This window comes from Arvicanthis niloticus, unplaced genomic scaffold (genome assembly GCF_011762505.2).
Source record: "Arvicanthis niloticus isolate mArvNil1 unplaced genomic scaffold, mArvNil1.pat.X pat_scaffold_1065_arrow_ctg1, whole genome shotgun sequence".
NCBI classification, from domain to species: Eukaryota; Metazoa; Chordata; class Mammalia; order Rodentia; family Muridae; genus Arvicanthis; species Arvicanthis niloticus.
The window spans coordinates 1-17,149 of NW_023045075.1; the positions used below are offsets into that span (position 1 = coordinate 1).

Here is a 17,149-nt window from a genome sequence, read left to right on the forward strand (position 1 = left end):
CATTGCACTGGGAAGTAAAGGAGGGAGGTCAGAGGTTCAAGGTCACCTTCAGCTACTTATCAAGTTCAAGTCAGCCAGAGATACAGAAGAGACTCAACCTTAAAAGGGGGCAGGGGAGAACACACATACTGCAGTGCACATGTGTTCCTTGTATGACAGCACACACACACACACACCCACACAGTACCAAAATCTTAACGTGTACAGCAAAAATGTGTGTGTGTGTGAACACAGGCCTAGCTTGTGATACGGGAGTCCAAACATGAGCACACAGGCAGAGATGTCTGCAGCCGCATCAACAAATATTAACTGAGCACCCGCCATGCAGGTGTCAGCTGCACTGGCTGAGCTCTGATGATGATAGGGCACATCCCTGTCATCTAAAAATGCTAGGCTTGCTGGAGGGGCCAGACAAATGGCTATGAGGGAATGTGGAAGTGATTTGTGCTTTGACCCAGTGTGTCGTTTATTATGTGGAAAATCAAGAGCCTTCCTGGGGAGGCGGCCGAAGGGGGGATTTTCTAGAGGAAGTGAATTCTAAGCAAAAGATACAGAAATTCGAAGGCTTGGAGTCCAGGTGAGAGTTATCAGCAACAAGAGGAAGGTTTTGTTTTGTTTTGTTTTGTTTTTGTTTGTTTTTTTTTTCAGGCTCTGTAGCAGGAGGCAGGAGGCTTTCAGGGGACAGGCTCAGGAGGACTGAGGGCATACAGCCACTCAAGGGCATATAGCCATATCAAGTCACTGGATAGGGTAGGCAAACAGGGCTCACTTCACCAAGGTCCTGTGCAATCCCACAAGGCTTTGCAGTCCCAAGAACCTCGAGCTTGCTAAATTATATTAGTTCCACCGTCTCCATCTTGAAACTCTTTATACTTTTAAACAAGGAATCTTGTTTTGATGGACCTTGAAAATTAGGCAGCTGGGACCTGCAGCTGGGACCCCTTAGGTTTTCAGAATGAGGTGGCACCGAGGTTTGGAGAAGGACAGTAAGTAGTGCCTGTGACTTAGAAAAAGGAAAAGATTGGGGAGGAATAAGGGATGGGTGGACATTTAGAACGGATTTCTCTTCTCGGGTGTCTCTGCCTTTGCTGCTCTGAAGGAGCGTAGCTGTCCTACATGTGCCTCCGTGTGGCTACCACTCCCCCAGCACGTGGCATCCACATGGTCGTGGTCCACCAGATGAACCTGTAAATGTGTTGATAGATGTTCACACAGGAGTCCACCTCTGTCACAGAGGCACCCTCAGGCACGAGGCCATTCCCACTGCCCTGTACTTCCAAGGCAGTTCTGTCAGATGGGTTTAACCTAGATGCAGGATGTTCTTGTCTCTATGGCCATCGTTGGGTATCTTCTTTGGAGTCAGAGCTGACAATCGTTAAGGGGAAGCCAGCAGGGGGAGGACCAGGACCCTGGCATAGAAGAGTGGGGAGATTATAGTTTAAAGCATTGTCAGACTGTAGGCCTCAGAATCTCCCTCTGCTGCTGCTTGGCCAGGGCTCCTCAAGCTTCAGCTTCCACACAGTGTGAGGCAGGAGGTAGACACGCCCACACTGGCTCTTAGGTTCAGCCCTTGACTGTTGTCTGAGAAGCAGGAACTCAAGGCAAGCATCTGGATTGTTACCTCCACCCAGGGCTCTAAAATAAACTGGGAACCAGGGCATTTCAAAGAAATTCAAAGAATTCAAGAAAAGGAGGCACTGGTCCATTCCCCAGAAGTCTCCAGATAATGCAGGCAGGAGTTCAGATGCCCAGCCACGCCAATTCTGCAAAAGAAGTGGGCAAAAGAAGTGTCTGGAAAACAGAAGTATACACTCTGACATCCTGGTGAGGAAAGGAGAGAGTGGACATAGAGAAATGACTAAAGAAAAGAGACGGGAGAAGCCGGGAGAGCTGGCTACACAGCCTCCCTCCATATGCCTCCCCAAGGCTCCCCACACCCTCCTGCCTGGTAGCAATTCCAAATGCCACCTTTACTTTCCCAGAAACTGACTTCCTCCTAGGACCCACACAAGCGGCCCTCGCCTTCGTATGACCCACTTGGGGTCTCTGCAGTATGTTCAGGTCCCACAGCGCCCTCATTTCAGCACGCTTAACCACCTGACCTGTCAAGGTCTTGGCTTTGGGGAGCCTCCCACCCTTGCAACCAGACTTCAGTAATGGACACCAAGCCGAGGATGGGAAGGAGCAGAAGGGGAGGGGGTGGAAGGGATGGGCCCTGGCCCTCTCGCACTTCAATTTTTCTGTAGCGTTATTGACCCGTCGTTAGTTATTCGTCCAAGGTCGCCAGGCCTGGCCCAGCCATAAATCACCTCCGCTGGGACTTGGGGGGTTGGGGACCAGAGGAGCGAAGGAGTCAGTGCTGAGCACGGCCCGGAAGGATCGCAGCAGACACCGGTCAGGCTCATAGGCACCCGCCCCAGTCCTTGTGACCACCCTTCTCTCACCCGGACTGCCCACGTGCCTGTCCCTTGGCCACTGTCTCCAGTCTCCGTCCATCTCTTTCACCGCCGAGCTGTGTCTAGACAGGCTGCGCCAAGAGAAGGTAACCATATTGTCCTCGGCCATCTCCCTCATAGCTCTCCCAGGTTATAACTTCCATCAACAAGAACAGAAATCCTGAAGGGGAAACTGAGGCACAGAGTCCTGGCCCGAGATGAGACTGGGAAGGAGTCTTACCCGATTCTCACCTGGGTCACCTCAGTCCCTCCCTACTCCAAACGGATGTTGCAAGAGTCTTTCTGCCCTTGGAAGGGAGTGGATCTGCGTCCGTACCGGGCGCCTCCTCTCGAGGAGCGGGACCCTTTCCCCAGTGCCCGGGTCCTAGAGGAGCGTGGCTGGCCCTCCTCTCAAGAGCTCGCTCGGCTTAGCAGCGGACCTCTTCGCCGGTCCTCGTGCGCCCTCTGCCGGCGCCTCTCGGGAAGCACGCTCGCCGTCCCCGCCCTGGATCCTCTCAGTCTGATATGGACAGACCGAAGCCAGGGCAGCAGCGTGGAGCTCTCACCAAGATTTCAGAAAATTCCTTTGTCTGTTCAAGAATGGAGGGAGCGAGGACAAGAAAGCTAAACTTGAGGCAAGCCAGGCTCGGAACATATGGGTCAGTTATCCATCACCTGCCACGTCCCTAGAGACCTTGGCAGGCAGGTAGGTCTTTGGGTAAGGAGGGCCAGGGGAGTCCTGAGACACCAGAGCCTTGATTCTCCAAAGCAGTGGAGTGAGGCTGCAGTCTTTAGCCTATGGGTGGGAAGCTGGGGTGTTCCCTATCGAGAGGAGGGTTCAAGGTGCTCTTTCTGGGGCTGCTTTCTGAGAGTCCCCGTTAGGCAGCTTGAGAGGCTGATTCCTTCCCAGTTTGGTGTTTGACTGGCCAACTGGGTGAGCCGACCAAATTCAGATTTTCTGATTAAACTGAACTAAAAGTATTCCAAACAATGTCAAGACAAGGTGAGAGAGAATCCATCAGAGGCCTCGAGGAGCTGGGAGTTAGGGAAAGAGTTGTCTCAGGGCAGAACTCTGAGGGACCTGTCTAGGAGGAGCAGGCATATATTGGAACTGTGAGAGGGCGGGGACTAGTGTTTGCCAGTATGTGTGCTCAACCCTGGCAGGCCTCAGGAGTTGGCAGTGCCTTCACCCCAGTTCCTTCATGATGGTTTACACAACTGGGCATTCTCTCTCAGAACAGGAAACTAATGAATCAGACCCCAGGTTTGAGGCAGGCTTGTGGGGTATCCTGTAAGACCCCACACTCAGGAGGCTGAGTTGACTTCTAAGTTCATGGACAGCTGGGGCTACCATAGTGAAACCCTGCCTCAAAGCCAAACTGAACCCCGGTTTCAGGCAGTCAGCATCAGCACCAGCAACCCTCTGCAGATCTGAGGGAAGAGAGGAAAGGAGACAGAAGGCTCAGATAGATCTGTACAGGGCAGAACACGGGAATCAGCTGGACCGGGTCACGGAGACCTACCTGAGTGACCTCCGTCTCTGACACTTGTTGCATGACTTGGGACAATAAAAAGAGCCTCGCTGGAACTTGGTTCTTTTTTTTTTTTTTTTCTTAAGATTTATTTTCTAAATTCTATGTATGTGTGCATGTCTGTGTACGGTGTGCACACGTGAGTGCAGATGCCTGCGGAGACAGAAGCTTTGGATCCCTGGGAAACAGGGTTCCAGGCAGCTGTGTGCTGCCTGGTATGGGCGCTGGGAATTGAACTCAGGTACATGCTCTTGACCCCTGAACCATCTTTCTAGCCCAGGACTCAGGTTTTCCATCTGTAAAATGGAGATATGAATCTAGCTGGAGACTGCATATCCAGGGCTGAGCTAAGTAGGGCTTAGTAAAACGTCACAAAGAAACCAGGTGTGTGGTACAGGTAACTCGGGGCCTTCCCCACGTCTCCTTCTATAACTTGTACAGTATTAACTGGTCTTTCCAGCTTTCCAACAAGTCCTATGGGACCAAAAACTCTCTTGTCTTGGTATCCAGGTCCGGTGAATAAATTTTTGGAATGTCATTTTGGAAAGGAGAGACACACTTTATTGGGAAGGGTGCCACACTGTCAGACCGCTCCGCCTCTCATGCACGTGTGCTGGAAGTTTCTACAGAGGCTGACTGCACAGGTGTAACCCTTGACGAGTACTCACGGTGACTTAATCCAGGCTCTAGGCTCCACAAATGCACAAGTCACACACTGAAATGCTTGCAAGCATTTGATCCCATGAAAAGCAATAGAGAAGACTGAAGCGTCTGGAAACTGGGAGCAATGATTGCCCTGGGAAATCTGGAGGGAGGGGAGCTGTATTGACAGAGCCCCCCCACCCCCAGCTTCAACATTACAGGATCTTCCTAAGACCCTCTCCCTTAAGCTTTGTGCATCTCCCCTTACTGCTTGGTACAGGTTCACACTTAAACCCTTCCAACAGCCATGAGTGCGGGGCAGAAACTCAGGTCAGGTTAGCTCAGCTCACTACCTAGGGCCCCACAGGCTGAATTGAGAGCACTGATTAGCCAGGGGTCCCAGTAGGGCTCTAAAAGAGAAAGTCCCTGCATGCTGGTGTTTGTGGCTGGCAGGATCCGTCCCTGATGGTGGAGGGACACAGCAGACATGGCTCCTTGAGGTCCCCAGTGGTCCTGCTCACACTTCAGATGTTGTCCACCACCCTTCCACCTGCCACCAACCAGAGACAGCTCTCCTTTTAAAAGGATCATGTGGTTAGATAATGTCCCCTTTGCTACATAATAAAACTTAACCCCGGGGGCTAGAGAGATGACTCAGCAGTTAAAAGCACTGGTTATTCTTCCAGGAGATGCAGGTTCAATTCCCAACACCCATATAGCACCTCACAAACACACATAAAAATAAAATCATTAAAAAGAAGAAGAAGAAGAAGAAGAGAAGAAGAAGAAGAGAAGAAGAAGAAGAAGAAGAAGAAGAAGAAGAATCACAGAGCTCACACTTTAGAGCAGAATGTTCTATCCACTCTCAAAAGGCCAGGTCCCTAGAAACCATGCCCACCACTCCCAGCCTTTCGGGTATCCACATCCTTCATTCCTAGTTCCAGCCCTCCTGATCTATGTGGGGCACTGGTCCAATCACTGTTCATGTCTGATCTTCAGTTTCCTCCCTTGTAAGTGAGGCTGGATGAAACGGACAGAGCTTGTGTCTTACAGAAGAGGATTTGAACAGTGGAGGGAATTGTAAGCCTTTAGATGGAGCCTCCATCAAGGGAGGTTCAGGGTGGTGTTGGTCCTAGCTCAGCCTCCGTGCAGCAGCCCTAACTGAAGCTGAATGGAAGCTTCCACAACCACGTAGCCCAGCCCAGCCCAGCCCAGCCAGCCCAGCCCAGCCCAGCACAGCCAGCCCAGCACAGCCCAGCACAGCCCAGCACAGCCCAGCACAGCCCAGCACAGCCCAGCCAGCCCAGCCCAGCCCAGCCAGCCCAGCCCACCCCAGCAAGCCAGCCCAGCCCAGCCCAGCCCAGCCCAGCCCAGCCCAGCCCAGCCCAGCCCAGCCCAGCCCCCCAGCCCAGCCCAGCCCAGCACAGCACAGCACAGCACAGCACAGCTAACTGTGCTAACTGTGCTAAGAAAGACTGGTCAGAGGCCAACGGTACCCACAGGAAGCCTCAGACCACCATGGGTCCATCCTGGCAAGGCAGCTCATCTCTAGCTGAGGGAGTGGGACAAGGATCAGTGTGTGACCGACTCTGTGTTTCACCCTCACCTCTCAGCTCTCTCCAAGTTCTAGTCCCACCTCCTCTGCTTACCCTGTCTGCCTGTGTGGCTCAACCTCCAGGTCTCCAGCAGCCCCCTGTCCGTCTTACCCAGCCCTGGCTGGGCACTTGTAGCTAATGTCAGCTTCCTGAGGCCTGTGAGTTCCTATCAATCTTGGGAGCACAGCCCCCTCCTCAAAGGAATACAACCCCATCTTTCTCCCAGGCTCTCTTCTGCTCTCCCCAAGGGCCAATTTCAGTGCAGCACACAAGCCCCACTTTGGGGGTCATCTCCCATCAAGGCAGAGGGGCTGGAAGGAGACCCTCCCAACTTCATCCAAGCGCGGGAGCTGGGTAAGAGGTGGGAAATGAATATTAATTTATCATGATTAGGCAAATCCGGCAGGGAGAGCCGATTCAGGCGGAGGAAGCTAAAAAGATGAATTTCAGCAATAAAATTAAATAAGGACGGACGGGCGGCCCCTCCTCCCTCCTGCTTTGCTGATCTCTCTCTTTCTTACAATTTATGAGGCCAATTATGAAGATGGGGTTGGAAGTTCCTGGAACTTCACTAAATGCAAACGGCGGTCCCTGCTGTTCCCATCAAATTAATTAACCGCGCGCTATTGATGGCCGCTCAAGGCTGACGCAAGCGGTCCGCCCTGCGGCCTCCTCCACGGACACATGGCCCCAGAGCTCTGAGTCCAGCCAGGATTCTCCTACCTTCCTAGTCCCTGACCAGCATCACCAGGGTCCCCTTCCAGCCCATGCACCTGCCTGAGCCCTTGGTGACATGGGGCCTGTACCCGGAGGCTAACTAGAGACAGTGATACTTATACCACACCACAGGGCCCAGAAATGTGTGGTAGGCACACAAATGAGAGACCACACGGTCAGTCAAACACCAGTGCACACCAAGGGAACCTGCACTCATAACACTGATGGCTGGGCAGAGGCTCCTGGAGCAGGCAAGGGAGGGCACTGTCTGAGGTGACAGGCTTATTCAGTCAGGGCTATGCCTGCGTCTAGCAGGTTCTGCACAGAGACTCCACAGCCACTGGAGAAGGGATAGTTTATCAATTCAATTCATCTTCTGGTGGCTTTCTCAGGGTCCACCCAGCAGTCCATCACCCCCTGGGGCATCTCCTTGTCTTGGGGCCCAGGGCCTTCTTCAGGGAGGCTCTTCCATGGGAGCACGGCTGAGACTGAAGGATGAGGTAGGTAAGACCTGGCCCAGTCTCAGACTAATGTTTTCTTGGGGCCTTAGCTAGGAGCGCTCCCCAGTTCCAGAGCTTGGAAGCAGGGCTGCCCAGTGACTCGGGGATTCTGGGAAATTGGCTGGAGGGCATCGTGGACACAGGACCACACTGGAGCCAACTCCAGGCTTAGGCAGCTGCTTTCTGTTTGCAGCCTGGAGCTGGAGCTTCTTCCCAGCTCCCTCTCAGAAAACAGGAATATGTCCCTCCCCTGCCGTGAAGCTGGGAACAGTTTCCAAGTTGTTTCCCTTGTAAACAAGAGGAGTCCCATTCCTACCAAAGGGGCAGAAATCCCATGATTCTGGAGAAGCTGAGCACAACAGACCCTGGCATGCCCCTCCAGGTATGGTCTGTGGATGCCTGGCCGATGCCCCCGCCTGTTCTAGTCTAGCAGTCAGAGTCCCCGTACAAGTTTGGTTCACAGTAAGGTTATAGCCATGACCCACATTGTCACCCAGGCCCTAGGTGAGCACAAAGTTACTGTCTGGCAGGGCTGGGTCATAACCGTCCTAAGAGCACTTGTGTCGTGGGCACAAAGTGTCAAAGAGCAGCTGAAGAGAGGCCCACAGCAGCCCAAAAGAGGGCTGGGGCCTCCCTTTTCCACAGCAACAAGTCCTAGGTCTCCTGACTTGTGGCAGGGCCCACTCACCCATGTAGAGGAGAGACCAAGAAGTGCACAACACTGGTGCTCCACTGTTGGGGAAAATTGTAGACTTGGAGGCTTAAAAGAACCATAAGCTAAAGTGGGCAGTGGTGGCGCACGCCTTTAATCCCAGCACTTGGGAGGCAGAGGCAGGTGGATTTCTGAGTTCCAGGCCAGCCTAGTCTATAGAACCAGTTCCAGGACAGTCAGAGCTATACAGAGAAACCCTGTCTTGAAAAACAGACAGACAAGCAGACAGACAGACAGACAGAGACAGAGATAGACAGATACAACAAAACCCAAACAAACAAAAGGAAGCCACTCTATGCAGAAAAGGAAGTCTGCAGAAAGATGGATATCTCACAGAGGCTTTGGGTCCTTCGATATAGCTACTTCTCAGTTTGGTAAGGGGTGCAGTAGCTTTCCCCAGCATGGCTCGTGCAGGGGACGTCCTCCAGCTTTGGTGTCAGGGATATGGGCTCAAGCTAGAGGTCTGATCTCAAGATGCTAGTGTCCAGAACCGCTCGCTTTATTCTCTTTGAGATACCTTGAACTTCCTACATAGCCCAGGCTGACCCAGAACTTATGACTTTCCTGCTTTCTGAGCATCTGCAATTATAGGAGTGTGCCACTGCCCAGAGAGAGGCCAGGACTGGGATCAAGGAGGCAACAGGCAACCCTGGGGTTCTACAGAAACACACACACACACACACCCTTCTATAGACACACATACCTTTCTATACACACACACTCTTCTATAGACACACACACACACCCTTCTATACACACACACCCTTCTATACACACACACACCCTTCTATATACACACACCCTTCTATACACACACACCCTTCTATAGACACACACACACACACTCCTTTCATAATCTATAAACTAAAGTTAGAGTATCTGAACTTAAGCCTGCCTCATGTTCTATGTTACAACCTCCCAGTGGGGTCCTGGGGTTTCTCCAGGAAGCCTTCTGATTATGGGTGTTATGTTTTATAAAAAATAAAGAGAGAAGGAATATGTTTGGTGGAGGTGCAGTCCGGTGTGGGGGAAGGAGGTGCCTCTGCGGGCCCATGCTGAGGCATCCCTTCCTCCTGAGGGACCAGCCATGCAATGGTACAGTATAGAATAGTTTATTCAGGGCATGGGGAGGGAAGTTGAGAGGGTAGAGACAGAGAAAGGCAGAGAGAGAGAGAGACAGACAGACAGACAGAGAGACAGAGACAGAGACAGAGAGAGAGACAGAGACAGAGAGAGAGAGTAGAGGAGTAGAGGCTGGCCATGAGCACGTGGAAGGGAGAATGGGGAGGGGGGCAGGAGCAAGAGAGTTAAGAGAGAGGAGGGGGCAAGCAGCCCCTTTTATAGTGAGTCAGGCATACCTGGCTGTTGCCAGGTAACTGTGGGGTAGAGTCTAAACAAAATGCCAACATTGGGTCCATCGTTTTTTAAACCTCTTTCCAGATAGATTCCCCACTTCTGCCTGCTCTCCCTGTCCTGCATTACCCAACTCAGAAGCATGCTGTACACTTCGGACTCACTCACATTGGGCCATCAATCAAATCGTGGAACCAGATCTCCCCAACCCCAGCATCCTCTCTACAAATGGCTAATAACTGGTCCTAAACTCTCCTGACCCCTCTTAGTTGGCCATCTCCTTACCATCCTGCCCCCTCCGCTACCAGGTAAACTCCTGCATTCCCCGTTCCAATCTGCGGTGGTGTCTCTTACCGTTTTCTACAAACTTGTCACCTTTGCTCAAGTCCCACAATAGTCCCATCTTAGGGCCACAGGGAGGACTGAGAGGGGCCCTTGTATGGGACTCCCCAGGCCTGACTAGAAGGCAGTTAGTGGGTTTCCGACAATGAGCCCCTCCCATCTTTGTTCTGCTGGAACGGAGGACAACAGGTGGGGTTGGAACAGCTCACAGAGAGCAGGCAAGTTGAATGTCAGAAGCACTTTATTAGACTCCAGGGCCCTGAGAAGCCACCCTCACAGTCTGGGCAGGCCACCCCCAGCAGCTCCAGCTGCACAGGAAGTGAGTAGGTAAAAGAATCCACATGGCTTTCTACTGTGAGGGCTCTAGGAAGGTGCTGAACCCACAGCTGCTTCCCTCTCCTCCCGCAGCCTCTCCTGACCCCCCACATCTACATCGGTCTTGGGGTAGAAAGGGAAGCTTGGGCCTTCAGTACAGGAAACCGGCTTGAAGCCAGCCACCTGCTCTGCTTGAACAGGGAAGGGGCCGTGTAAAAACCTGTCACCAGGAGCAGAGGGGAGCAGAGGGTACGGCAGCATAATCTGTCCAGGAGCGAGCTTGCAGGCTCTCTGAATCAGATTTTCTCCTGCAGGCCCAAAGCTCCTGGCTAGGCTCACTAAAGGCAGGCGGTGACTGACGAAGCAAGGTGGTAGATGGCTGGATGAGGCAGCTCACAACCAGCATGGTTTCCCTTGCCCACGTCTTAGGTCACCAGTCCCGTTCAGCGGGCTCTCGGTAGGGCAGGCCTAAGAGCTTGAAGACGTCCTTCTCTGTGGGGGTGGGCAGCACCTGTCCAGGCCCCACCTTGACGCCTTGGCTGTTCCGGACCACAGCTGCACTAAGGGCATGTTCCGACAGGCTCATGCCCTTGGTCTTGGCCAGAGCTCTCATGGACCGGTTGAAGTGGGCAGACCCAGTGAAGTAGAGCAGGGCACAGGCAAACTCGCTGTAGGGCACCACGATGATGTCCAGTCGCCGGTGGCGCTGGCCGGCCCCTGGGAGCCGGCACACACCCAGGTACTTCTGCTGCTGGCCATTCTCCTCCTGGCTCACCAAGTCATCTGTGAGGAACCCTGGCCCAATACAAGAAATGTCTGGTAGGGCAAGGAGCCAGGCCTGACTGACTAAGGTTGCCTAAGATTCTTTACTCCCAGCTTACTCTATGGTTATTTATGTGTCGAGTTGAGAGACCCCGCCCCTCTGGACCCAGTTCCTCATCTGTGGAAAGTGGACAGTTTCACCAGGTGAGACCCCCACCTGCAGGGATGTTGGGCACCTGTTTTATTGTCTTTGGCCCCAGGAGAGGGAGGATTCTTGCAAAGCCCTTCCCCCACAGCATGTCTCAAATTGAGGACTTGGAGGTGACAACTGAGAGGTGGCTGCCCACTTCTAGCCTGCTCACCCAAAGACAGAGTGGATACCTTGCTGCCGAAGGCTGTCAAGGAGGCGGCTGAAGATGCCCTGGTGGGACCGGCCATCGGGTGAGTAATGAGCACGTCCACATCCCCGCAGGTCATCTTCCCCCGGCGGTAAGAGCCACAGGCCACACACAGCAGCCCAGGGTTGAAGGCCTGGGCTGATATCCGGACCTGGGGAAGAGCAGGGAGAAGCGAAAGGCTGAGGGCCTCTCCCAGGGCAGCATATGGCCTTTGTCCCAGTCCTATCCCCAGGATTCATACTAAGCTGAGGGGATGCACTGGGGCACTGGAGAGGCCCGAGGACATTGGTTCTGCCTCAGCAGAAGGTCTCTGTTTAAGAGTAGTGGACACTCCTTGGGTTCTGGCTCCAACCCACATCCAGTGGCCAGGCCTGTGAAAGTCCACCACCAATATAGGCCATGCCCGTGCAGCTCAAGCAGCCTAGGAACCTGGAGCTGCTGGCAGTGGGAGCTCAGTTCAGGCCTGAGCAGGTGGCTGCCAGAGAGCCTCCAACCGGGCTGGAGAAAATGAAGCACAAAATACCACTGCACCCATGGGACGGGGAGAACAGGAGGGGTCCGGCTGGCCTGTGAGCGAAGGATCTGAGAGCTAAATGAGGAAGAGTAAGCCTCCACCAGACACTGTGGAGGTCTTTCGTATGGAGATGTATCCCGCCCCCATTGGAGGACACTGAGCTTTGAGGGGCCCTGGATGTTCACAACCAGGATACCCCAATTCCCTGACAAGTAGTTCTGCTAATCCCTTTGATCCCTTCTTGGGTCTCCCAGGAGAATGGGAAGAGGCTGCCTAGGTGAGCAATCCCCCCAGAATCCCTAGAGCAGGAGCCTACTTGTGGGCAGGCTGCAGTGGGGACACCGGTCTCTTCCAATGGGCTGGGAGCTGGTGGCCGACCTGGCATTCTCTGTGCCTGGACACTGTAGCTGAGTGTCAGCATTGGCCCTGCAGCTTGGATGGAGAGATGGGTCTATCCTCCAGCACTGGTCCCTTAGTTCCATCTGTGGGAGCCGGTGGAGGCTTATTCTCCCTCATTTAGGTCTCTCAGATCCTTCTGCTAACAGGCTGATTTGTCTACCACTCACCAAGACCCTTGCCCACACACCAGCCTGATCCCGACGCCAGCTGAACAAACAACAGACATCTGGTATACCCTGTCTCTCTTGACTCAACACTGCACATGGACTTACAGACTTAGCCCCTAGCCCTAAGCTGAACCTTTAACTTGGCCAACTAGATGTTTTTTGGGTTTTTTTCCTTTCTGTGACACTGAGAGTGGAAGCAGAGTCTTGGGCATGCTCAGTAACCTCTGAACCACATACTCAGGCCTTGAGGCTGTGCCTGCCCCATGCTAGGCTACCAGTGCCCGGTGCTCATGCTCTCTGACCCTGAGACCATAGGGCTGCTATTGCAGTACCCACCCCACCTGGGGTTCTCTGGGCCTATAGCTCTGGTATATACAACCTCTGTTGACCTCTTAACGTCCACGGCCTGCAGGGTTGCCCAGCTAGGGCTTCAGGAGCTCTCAGCTTGAGCTGTGCCTACCGTCTGCTCAATCTCTGCAGCCTCCTCCCTGGGCATGCGGTCCAGGAAGTCATCGTAGTGCTTCAAGCCAATGGCCTGCTGAGCGGTCAGGGAGCCCAGGCTTCGGACATCGTCTAGGTTTCGGAAGCCCTGGAGAAAAGCAGCCAGAAAAGAGGTATGAGGACCTGGGACTAATAAACAGACCAGAAGTCACAGGTGGCTGTCACAGCTGCTGTCAGGGAAGACATAAGGCAGGACCAACCAAGTCCAGTCTCTATTCAGTGGGACATGTCATGATCTGGGGATGCTGGTCCCTCATTCCTTGGTCTAGAATGGGTCTGAGCTTCACTCTCACTAACTCCCAAGATCATTCTTGGCATGGCCAAGTTTGAGAGCCACTGTTCTAGACATGCAGTCCAAAGCCTAGGCTCCTTAGAAAGTCCCTTGCTGAAACCAGGCAGATCAAGGCTAGCCTGGTCTACATAGCAAGTTCTAGGTTAGCCCTGGCTACATAGTGAGATATAGTTTCAAAAAACAAACAAACAAAAACCCACAAACAAATAAAAACAAAAACAATAGAAAATCCCTTGTTGGTATGTGGGACAGAGTAATGTACTTATTGTTTCTGTCCACAGGTCAAGGACACTAAGTCATGTGGCTGTTCTGGGGACAGGAGGGGGACCAATGTGAACTCTGATGTCCTTGTAGTTGGATTTCACTCCTATGAGGACCCAGGGTGGGAAAACAGGGACCCCGGTTCCTGAGGGAAACAGGAAGGGGTGTGGGCAGAGGCTCTGTAACAGCAATACTGAAGTGGTAGATGGGCTGGGTACGACCTGATGGTACCACATCTGGGCAGTCTTCGTCCCAGCTCCCCAGATGTTGGAGAAGAGCTCCAAGACTGGCACACTGTCACTGATGTGGTCTAGCTTCCGCAGATGCCCACTCTCCAGGATCTCCATGACCTTCTCTGCCATCCGCTTGCCAATTCCTGGGATGCTACAGGCCTCCTAGGGAGGAAGTAGCACAGAGGAGGATGAGGAAGAGGCTAGGAAGGGAGAGCCAGGAGAGGGGAATCTGACTCCTTCAGCAGAATATCTCCTCAAAAGCCAGCCCAGCAACCATACAGAACTTGTCCTTTGGTTCCCAGAGACCAGCAATAAGTAGAGAAAATGGCCAGGCATGCCTTAAATCCCAGAACTCCTGGAGGCGGAGGCAGAAGCACCGGCTGCAGTCTGTGAGTTCCAGACCAGTCAGGGCTATGTAGAGAGAGAGACTCTGTCTCCAAAAGAAGAAAAAATAAAACAAAATAACCACAAAAAGAGGTAGAGGAAACGACAGTGCTATCATCACTACCACCATATCACAAGTGTGCACCTACATCCCCTGAGGGCTCACTGCACCACACTGCCTGACTGGGGGCTCACTGCACCACACTGCCTGATGGGGCTCACTGCACCACACTGCCTGATAGGGGCTCACTGTGTGTCATTCTGTGCTACTGGGACCATCTTCCAACCTTACAAAATCGCTGTGAATGGCCTACAGTTGTTAATTCCTTTCAAGTGACTGAAAAACTGACAGAGTAACTGTCTAGAGTCCACAATCAATGGGCTCCAGAGTCTAACACATGTACACCAGGCCTGGCTTTAAACTCATCATATAAAAATACTCAGACACAGAGGAAACAGTGTAATAAACCCCTAAGCACTCATTTTCTAATCGTAACGATTTTGCTGGTCCATTCCACCAACATCCCCTTTCTTTTATCAGTTTATCTCTATGTGTAAATCCCAGCCATTATAAAATCTTAACCACTAAATCTGACGCCCATTGGTGACTACAGTTAACCACTAGTTAATGACTAGTGCTGCCATTAACCAGTACTGAGTAAAGAGGCAACCTCTCCCCATCGCCACGTACCTGGTAGGAGCTGACAGGCTTGTGGAAGCTCTTGAGGGCATTGATAGCCTTGGCATAGCCCAGGGCCCTCCACTTGTCTCCCTGGACGGTGTAGGCTTTAGCCAACACTTCCAGCTTCTCTGTGATGTGCAGGTTGTAGTTGGTTGCCTTCTGGCTCGAGGGCTGTGCACAGACCCACTTATCCAGAGCTTTTGGGGCTGGGTCAGGCCCACCATCTTCCTCAGGGGGAGCGGGGTAGTGCCCAGTGATCAAGGCTTGCAGATCTGCTGAGCTAACCTGGGGCTCTTCCCCATCGCTGGCTTCATCCTCTGAGCTGAGCTGCAAATAGAAGAAGGCAATAAATCTGTGCCCTCCTCAGAAGAGAGGGTGGTCTGGTGGGTAGGCTTCTCCTGCTTTCCCTCGATGAAGAGTCTCCACAGGGCTTCCTCCCGAGCCCAGCCATGGGTTTCCCAATGGCGTATGGCAGATATGACTTGGTGAATACAGGACTGATAGATGTTGGGAAGAGATGGACAGGTGCATAATCAAGAGAGACCTAGAATTTTCTGTATAACCTCCAGGGCCTTCCACTTCTGTGATCAGCACCCTGAGCTGGGAGGCTCCTCACCTGGGCTTGGGTTCTTGGTGGCTTTTCTGCCTTTGGGGGAGGAGATATAGCTCTGGTGTGAGGAGGGGAAAGAGAGAGGGTTGTCCTGGGTAGAACCCCTTGGGTGCCAGGAGCAGGAGCATCTTGGCCTGACTTGCTGGGCTCTGGTTCGTCCAAGGACCTAGAGGGCAGGGGGAGGTCACAGGCAGTTAGGATATTAAAAGTTTCACCTGCCTCTGTCCCCAATCTTTCTCTACACTGAAACCTTGGTTTCCAAGTATGTCCAATTTAAAAAGTAGAAATTATCAACCAACACCTGAGAAAGAAGAGTGGCCTGCCTGTTGGGAATGGAAAGGCTGAATCCGTCTGTGTCTGCCAGTGTTCCCTCCTGCAGGCACAGGCTCAGCCAGGCTGACTTCACCAGCTGAGCACCAGGGGGTAGCTGGGACAGCTTGAGGAGCCGGAGAGCCCGTTCATAGTCCATGCCTTCATCCACCACAATGTGAGTGACTCCTGGGGCCTGGGCAGGGCACACCTGGCCGCCATGCTGAATAATCTGCTTCTCAAAGAGTTCAGCCCGGGCTCGTCCAATGCCAGTGGGCATAATGTGGGCCCTCAGGGAGCCCAGCCAGCCTGTAGAGAGGGCATTCAAATAATTATGGTAATACTATCATCATCATCGTCATTATTATATTGCGCTATTATTTGAGACAGGGTCTCATGTAGCCCAGGCTGGTCTCAAACCCACTATGTAACAGAGGAGAACCTTGAACTTTTGATTCTTCTGCCTCTGCTCCAAGTGCTGGGATTACAGGCTGTATGTCAGTGAGCTGAGAAGGTTTTAGATATAATGAACAGTTTGAAGTCACCTCCCTTCCTTTTCCTGCGATCCAGAGAACAAAATGCCTTCAAGGAATTCTACCACAGACACGCAGCAAACTTTTTTTGTTGTTTTGTTGTGCTTTTCGAGTTTGAAGCCAGCCTGGTCTACAGAGCGTGTTCCAGGACAGCCAGGAGTATTACAGGGGAGAGAAACCCTGTCTCAGAAAAAACAAAAACAAAATCAAAAGACACAGGGCCAGCTGGACGTGGTGCTGCACACCTGTAAGCCTGGCACTTGGGAGGTTGAGGCAGGAGGATCGGGAGGTTGAGGCAGGAGGATCGGGAGCTTAAGGTCATTCTCAGCTATAAGGCAAGGTCAAGGTTACAATGAGACTCTGAACAAGAGAAAAGGACAGAAACCAAGGTAGGTACAAAGAGACCGTGGCCCCTACACAGGTAAGGCCGCTTCTGCTCTCTGATTCTGACTGAAAACAGAAGGCTGGGATTCCAATATATGAGTTCTGAAGGTGGACTGGCTTACCTCCAGCTTCTCTCGCCTCCCTTCTGGGAATCTTTGCAAGTGCTTTTGATGATGGATCTGCATGAATTTTCTTTCGCTTGGAAATGCCTTCAAGATGCCCTGGGGGTCCATCGAAGTGTGCTGGCTCCTGACTTTCTGTTTAAGGATAGATGTCATACAGAAATCCAGGAGTGAGAGCCACCCCTTGATTATTTGGCATAGAGATGGGATTTGGGGGAACAGACCCCTTTCTCAGAGGTCTCGGAAACCCCAGTTAAACTTAAGTGATTTAATCCGAGTACCACACACACCACCAGCCTTTCAACCGGAACAGTACTGAGGGAAGCCGGGGAAAGGTTGGGATTACTATGGTGTAGGGGAGGTGTTGACCCAAAGGAAACAACATTGGGGGGAGGGGAATACAGCGCAGAGTCGGCCTCTGTTTCCACTTCCAAGAGGCTTTTCCAAAATGATAA

The 17,149-nt window shown here is 52.6% G+C and overlaps 1 pseudogene across 1 annotated transcript; it reads right to left on the bottom strand.

Annotated features, from left to right (window-relative positions):
* Window positions 1-10,051: 10,051 nt before the first annotated feature.
* LOC117701427 (DNA polymerase lambda-like) lies at window positions 10,052-16,805 on the bottom strand (annotated as a pseudogene). The gene is made up of 8 exons (XR_013070196.1): window positions 16,695-16,805; window positions 15,670-15,964; window positions 15,353-15,512; window positions 14,746-15,063; window positions 13,659-13,832; window positions 12,844-12,972; window positions 11,287-11,454; window positions 10,052-10,938 (listed from the first exon to the last, which is right to left on the bottom strand). The product of XR_013070196.1 is annotated as a DNA polymerase lambda-like (transcript).
* Between the last annotated feature and the right edge of the window lie 344 nt (window positions 16,806-17,149).